The sequence below is a fragment of the Perca fluviatilis genome, chromosome 5 (assembly GCF_010015445.1).
Source record: "Perca fluviatilis chromosome 5, GENO_Pfluv_1.0, whole genome shotgun sequence".
Classification (NCBI taxonomy): Eukaryota; Metazoa; Chordata; class Actinopteri; order Perciformes; family Percidae; genus Perca; species Perca fluviatilis.
In genome coordinates, this window is record NC_053116.1 from 7,156,167 (window position 1) to 7,163,872 (window position 7,706).

At 41.8% G+C, this 7,706-nt stretch overlaps 1 long non-coding RNA gene across 1 annotated transcript; it reads left to right on the forward strand.

The window, feature by feature from the left end:
• Positions 1-4,850: 4,850 nt before the first annotated feature.
• Positions 4,851-6,358, forward strand: LOC120558803. The gene is made up of 3 exons (XR_005639186.1): positions 4,851-4,938; positions 5,020-5,060; positions 6,027-6,358. It is a non-coding gene; the product is annotated as an uncharacterized LOC120558803 (long non-coding RNA).
• Positions 6,359-7,706: the final 1,348 nt, after the last annotated feature.

Below are 7,706 nucleotides of genomic sequence, written 5' to 3' on the forward strand. Positions count from 1 at the left end.
TTTTGTAGTTCGCTGCAGACACGAGTACAGCTGCTCCTGAAGTTGCACGTTGCTTATATAACATTCTGTTGCGTTGCCGTGTGCGTTATTGAGAACAAAACCACACAAACACATACTAGCAACAAGCACTGTATTCACATGCTGGGATTGGAGGTCAATAAATCTGTTGAACTAAAACCAAAGGTTGCAGCGACTCTCTTATCGGAGTACATAGCCAGCTCGGGTAGCGCCAGCACATAACGTACACGACTTCACAGGGGGTGTGATGTGTTTGGAGGAGGGACTCCATCATTTAGAGAAGTGAACAGTTCCTGGTTTACCAGTGAAGAAGAAAGAGAGGCAGCGTTAAACCATCAGTTCCTCCAACATGAATGTCTATCAGTCTCTGATCTGCTTCTTCTTCCTCAGTGAGTAAACTCAGCTTCTACTCTCTCTTAATTATGTCATTTTTATTTATTATTTCTTCATCTACAGTGGGTCAGTTCAACTTAGCAGCAGAAGGGAAACAGTTTCTTATTGATGGACTGTGTTTTTATGGGTCCTTAACTATCCTGTGAATATAGCCCTAATTGTAACAAGAGCTTTTCTTCTAAATATGGTATGCTCATGAATATTTAGATGAGCTGTGCGCTGATTGGTTTGAGCGAACCACATAGAAACAAATTCCAGACTAGAGAGCAGGTCTCATATTTCAGAGATTGCAAAGTTATACATTGTTTGTCTATTATTTCATTATTAAATTCACTTCTGAGACTTTTTCATGTGAAAAATCAACTATATAAAGCTCAAATATGGGCCGTTTTACAAAAATGTAGGGCTAATTGCAAATTTGGTAAGACGTGTCGGACTTTAGGAGCTCCACACAGTCTGACGAGAGAGCGGTAACCTCCATACCCAGTGAAAGTCACCGTTTCTCGGTTACTGGACGACCGGGGCTCGGGGCTCCGCGGAGCTGGCCAGCTGCCAGCATAATTAAAGTATATTTACAGTTTGAATTTCGTCACGTCACTTATAAAACAGCTACTCCAAGGTCTTATAAAGCTAACAATGGTGTCCGATTTCAATTTAAGGCTTTTTTGTGAACATGAGGGGTCTCCTTAGGAGAAGCTGCAAGGTAGGCTATGTCTCCCATTTAATCCTATGGGGAAAGATCGTTGCTACACTTTTGGCATAACTTTCGTATATTTACAGTTTGAATTTCTTCACGTCACTTATAAAACAGCTACGCCAATGTCTTATAAAGCTAACAATGGTGTCCGATTTAAATTGAAGGCATTTTTGTGAACATGAGGGGTCTCTTTAGGAGGAGCTACTAGCTAGACTATGTGTCCCATTTAATCCTATGGGAAAAGATTGTTGCTACACTTTCGGCATAACTATCATATATTTACAGTTTGAATTTCAGCACGACATGTATAGCACAGCTACCCTAAATTCTTAACAAAGCTGTCCGATTTCAATTTAATGCATTTTTGTGAATTTTAGAGGTTTTCTTAGGAGGAGGCAAGCTAGCTCGCTCTCATTGATAGAGCTCCATACAGCTCACTCGTGGACAAGAGGCGTTCATTTTTTTTTGTTTAAATAACTCAACACATATCCATTATAAGATTAACTGGAACCTGTGGTAAGAGATTGCGGGCGTAACAAGCTCGCTGACCGTGCTCTCACTCACACACACCGACCATTTAGCAGGAAGAGGGGAGCTGCAGGCCCTGGAGCTCTGTCAGGGCAGCGGCTTTTGGTAGTCCACTAACCCAGAATAGGTGACTTTGCGCGGGTATCGAGCATCGTGGGCTGCCAGCCGTGACAGAGCACATAGTTGATTTCTCGCATAAAACAGGCTCAGAAGTGAATTTAGTTATAAAATAGCAGATGAACAATGTATACAATTTCTGAGATCTGCGCAACCTATTCAGAAGACTAAGCTGACCTCAGATCAGTGCTGTAGCCTATGTAAATGTTTGGGCGTGACATAGGTAGAGACTAGAGCCAAATGAGGAGGAGCCGCCGAGTTGACGTCAAAATTCATAAAGCCCAGAATAAACTCAAACTTTGACTTTGAATGTAATCGTGCTGCCTCTAAACCTCACCTCCCATTCTGTCTGAATGTTTCCATGTGTTTCATTATTGTTGACTGAATCACTTCATTGCTTTTTGAGTTGTTTTTATTCTCTGGGGAACATTAAATCAGAGTCAGACTGTGAGATTATTTTAATGCTTGAAATCTGAAAGAATCCAGATCTCTGTTGTTTTAAACTGTTACCCCTCAGTCACAGACTGGTTGAACTGGGCAGCTCCCTGTATGACTGTGGGGATCTATGTATGATTTATGGAAATGTGAAACAAATCAGACTGCAACATCTTACAGGAAGTACAGATGGTATCTATTGATTGTTCATCTTTTTAACAGCACTGCAGGATGGAAACATTGGTCTCATCAATGCAGAAATCATCGAGAGTACAGGAACTGAAGGAGGAAACATCACAGTTAGATGCTCTTTCACTCTCCCTGGAAAGAGGAGGATCTTCTGTAAGGACGAATGTAAAGAAGGAGACATTCTCATTGAGACAGAAGAGATCACAGCTCAGAGAGGCAGATACAGCATCAGATACATAGAAGGAGGTTTTCCAGTAGTTAAAACAATTCTGTATGTGAGCATCAGAAACCTGACTGAGTCTGACTCAGGACGGTACAGATGTGGTTTGTTCAGATTTTTCTCATTCCCACCATCGTACCAGGAGATTAAGATCCGAGTTACAGATGGTGAGTTTCTACTGAGAGTCATGTTATTAACTGTTCACTGACAGCTGCTGATGTTTCAAATAACTCAACATGTTTAGTCTAACAGTTGTATTTAGAGCTGCATATGATACAGATGATACAGATGAATATGTGATGAACTCAGATGGTCCCACACTGCAGCTGATTGGAATCTTGTTGCACCAAACCCATTGATGACCTTCTGCATTTAGCTGTGGGATTAAAACACATGGATGTTAGCACAGAGTTCTCTGCAGGGAGCATCTGATCATCACTACTTCTTTGGATCTCTACAATCACTATCTGACTGTTTGATTGTGTTTTTAATGTTTCACAGCTCCGACCTCTCCTCTCAGACCTTCTTCACCATCAGTCCCATCAGCCTCCACACTGATGACATCACAGACATCAGCAGGAAGTTCAGGTACATTTACAATAGGGGTGGTACAGTTCACAAAACCCACGGTTCGGTTCGTATCACGGTTTTAGGGTCATGGTTTTCGGTTCTGTACGGTTCTTGTTATTTTTTCTTTTGATCTTTAACTCTCCAGAATATACTTCAGCATATTACATATAGCTAAAATTAGCATATTGAATGCATGTTGCACAATACATGCACACAGTGGCAGTTCTATATATTGTTTTATTTCATCATAGGTAACATGAAATCCAAAATGTTCCCACACACCAGACTATAAACACCGCTGGCGCATCCTCCAACTCCGGGCAGCCTCTCTCCCACTTGACATTTCTGCATGTGACGTGATGTGACCTGCAGCAGCACCCCACTCCACTTGAGGAGTGGTCGGCTCGGTGTCTCTCAAAATCTGCCGAAAATCTTTTCAACTGACCTTTGTCAATCTGAAATGATGACAGATTCAGCAACTGCATGGCCTATTTCTCGCTTAAAATGTTTTCAGAAACACGTTTCGGTGAACTATTTTAGCACAATATGAGATGAGGTGGTGTGTGCTACGTGGTGTTTAAAACTGTGCAGCTCTCTTTTTGCTGTAATATATGTGTGTGTAGCAGTGTTGTAGTCAAGACCACCTTAGTCTCGCTTTGCCAGACCTTCCTCCACAGCGCTGCAAAGGAAGGTCTGGCTAGTCCACACAGCACTCCGGTATGGGAGAGAAACGTACTCAGGTTTATTGGCATTTCTTATAACCAATCACAATCGACTTGGGAGGCGCTAAGCACTGCACGGAGCCATGGTGCCTCTACAAAATAGCATTGGGAAGGAACTTGTTTTTGGTGGAACATGTGTACCTTCAAAGGTTGTCTTAGTTGTGCAATAGAAAACTCAGATTGGACAGATAGTCTAGCTAGCTGTCTGGATTTACCCTGCAGAGATCTGAGGAGCAGTTAACCATAGTCCTCAAAAACCATTAGAACGCCAACACAAAGAAAAAGGAAGGCTGCTCTTCACCGGAGCAGTCCCAGAAGTGGACAGCGTGGATATAGACTAAGACCAACTAAACTGAGACCAAGTCAACACCGAGGCCAGAGTGTATCCAGATCGAGTCAAGACCAGACAAGACCAGACCAGACCAGACCAGACAGCCAGAGCTTCTCCTGTCTCCTGCTTTCTCTTTCTTGTTGAAGGGCCGGGGAGAAAGGGTTAACAGTAAAAAGTTAAGTTAGTGGTTGCATTTGAAGCAGGAAGTTTTACATCCAATTACAGTAATACACAGACCATTTAGCAACATCCCCTGGGTCTGGAAATAAAGTCCTGAATCCTCTTTAGCAGAGACGGAGACAAGACCGGATAAATATGCAGTTGATACCGAGATGGGACCTTCAGAAAGTGGTCTTGGTCTTGGTACTACAACACTGGAATGGAGTTTATATTATTAATCAGTGTTGTTGCCATGGTGATGTTAACCAGACAGCGTCAGGCTATTTCATTTATGGGGGTTAATAATACTTGTTGCAGCCGCCTTGGTGTCCATGATTTACTGTTGGTCTTTTTTTCTCTTTCTCTCTCTCTTTCTCTTTCTCTCTCTCTCTCTCTCTCTCTCTCTCTCTCTCTCTCTCTCTCTCTCTCTCTCTCTCTCCTGTTATCTCTCCTCCAGATCTCCCCCTGGTTTTGGGTGTGTGTGTCCCTGTGGTGGTGGTGCTGGGGCTAGCTGTTGTTCTGCTGTTCTTCTACAAAAAGAGGACTAATCACTCTGATGGTGAGTTATCTTTCAACATTATCTGCACCGTTTTAATAATTACTCATTCAATATAGAGAGAATACTTTGTCTGTTCCTCAGGTTCAAACCAGAGAGGAAACACAGACATCACCAGGACTGAGGTGACTTTCTCTAACTCATCTATCTTTGTTAACTCTCACTGGTAGCTTTTAATATGGCTGCTGATGCACTGAGAGAAGGAAAGGAAACACAGCAGTTCATCTGTAAAACTACAATCCAAGATATATTATTAAGATATATATATTATATATTTTATTAGTGGAGAAACTGAGAGTCTCGTCATTCTATCAATGAAGTGATTAAATGAGCACTTAGCACCGCCAAAGACGATAGTTATTGGTTTAAAGAAATGCCAATAAACCAGAGCATCTCCCATCCCAGAATGCTGTGTGGACCTAGTAAAGACCCTCCTCCACAGTGCTGTGAAGGAAGGTCTGGCAATGCGAGACTAACACCATTCTGACATTATTATCAGCACACAGTTGCTTTTTTCTTACACATCCAGCAGTTATGGAGCAACATGATCATTTCTTTGGAGACATGTTTCTGTCCACCTGAATGAAACAAACAGCAGACAGAACAGCTGGTGAACATAGAGAACCAGATTAAGAACCAGATGTGTTTTTTAGGAGTTGTTTAAGCTGAAAACAGAGCCAAAATCAGAGTGAATATTACACTTTCAGCTTATTCCACTGTGCTAAAAACATCCAATATTAGATAGTAGTTGCTCTTCACTGAGAACAGCTGTGGTCAGCTGTTTGACAATTTTCACAAATAAGTATCAAAGTGTCAACAGAAACCTCTCAAACCACAGCAGCATAGTCCCCTTCTCTCATTACTCAGTATGCTCCAAACATTCACTACCTAATGCCTAATACCTAACCCTGACCCAAACACTCATTGTTCCTCCAAAATGCAGATAAATACACAGCTTCTGTTTTAAGTGTTAAATGTTGACAACTTCTGCTTTCACATCACACAATTACATATCCAGACATGGTGCCACAGTATTTGAGATGTGTGGTTAAGTTGCTGTTACTGTATTTTGACTGTATTTTTGTGTTCAGATTAACATCTATGAGAACTGCCCTCCACTCTCCACCCGTGCAGACTCCACCTACCAGAGTCTGGATCCAGCCTCCAGGGATCCAGACCACATCTACTCTACTCTATCTTAGATACAACACCTATGATGATGTCAGCAAGAGTTTCTGCTGAATGCACAGCGAAGCCTGGCTGCTGCTCATGGCAGTGAAGGATTTTATTACCAAACAGAAGCGTTTCTAGGACTTGAGGAGGTTCAGGACTTAGCCCGGACCCATTTAAAGGAACACGCCGACTTATTGGGACTTTAGCTTATTCACCGTATCCCCCAGAGTTAGACAGAGTAGAAGTCCATACATACCCTTCTCATCTCCGTGCGTGTCGTAACTCTGTCTGACACACCCACCGCTAGCCTAGCTTAGCACAGATCCTGGAGGTAACCGACTCCATCTAGCCTACTGCTCCCAATAAGTGACAAAATAACACCAACATTTTCCTATTTACATTTTGTGATTTGTATAGTCACAGCGTGTACAAATAACAAGGTCACATGAGACACAGCCATCTTCTAACCGTATATAAACAGGGAACTGTATTCTCAGAAGGCGAAGCACTGCTACTTCTGCTACTTGGGCGGAGTGATTAGCTTGCAGCACCTGAGAAGCCCCGTGGTGAGGAGCAGAGAATAACAACGGTGCTTTTCAGGTGTTGCGCTAATCACTCCGCCCAAGTAGCAGTGCTACTAGTGTTACCGATCCAGGCCTAGGGGAAATCTGGACCGGCAGCAATGGCTACACAGGCTAGGAAGCACTGCGTAGCATAAGAAAACTGGGAACTGTGAATCAATAGATAGAGAGCACAATGTTAGCGTGTTGCTCACAGCAAAGCTTGTTTATTTCTGAGCTGCACATACAGTTCCCATACATTCACATTGTCTCTACTGTATTAGCTCTCTGATAAAAGTGCATGTCAAAATGATAATAAACCGTTAAAAAAATAATATAAATAATAATAATAATAAATAATATGAAACTGTCTGATGGAAAATAAATGCTCATAAACTAAAATGATTTAACACATAAAACAGCTCCATACATACAACATTCTTACACGTTCTCTCATACATGTGGACTTAACATTAGCGCTTGACAAGATGGCGTCGCTATGTTACTGAATGACCGGGAATGTAAAACTAGCTTAAAACAGTATTTCTCGTCACCATTTCCTCACTGCTGGCTGGCTAATACTCTGAACTAAATATAGAACATGTTTTCTTACGTTACAGGATGCTAATATCAGCGTGCTGACACTGGTCGCAACAAAAAAAACTTGCTTCAAAGTTACACTTTTTACTCTTAACACAAAAACCTCAAAATCAGCTCACAACATCATACGATTTCTAAAACATTTAAATAATCTGCTGATACAAGCAGTATGAGAATACAATATACAATACAATATGAAAAAGTGAGTTTTTCAGTACCTGTGAATCAATAGATAGAGAGAACAATGTTAGCGTGTTGCTCACGCCAAAGCTCGTTTATTTCTGAGCTGTGCATGAGCAGAGCTAAGAGCTACGGTCTCCCTAATGGATCCACGTCAGCACCATAGTGCCATCTACTGACGTGGAAGTGTAATAGCTTCAATAAGTCTGTGTAAGGATTAGTTACAATGGCTCAACTATTAACAAAAATTTGGGGGGT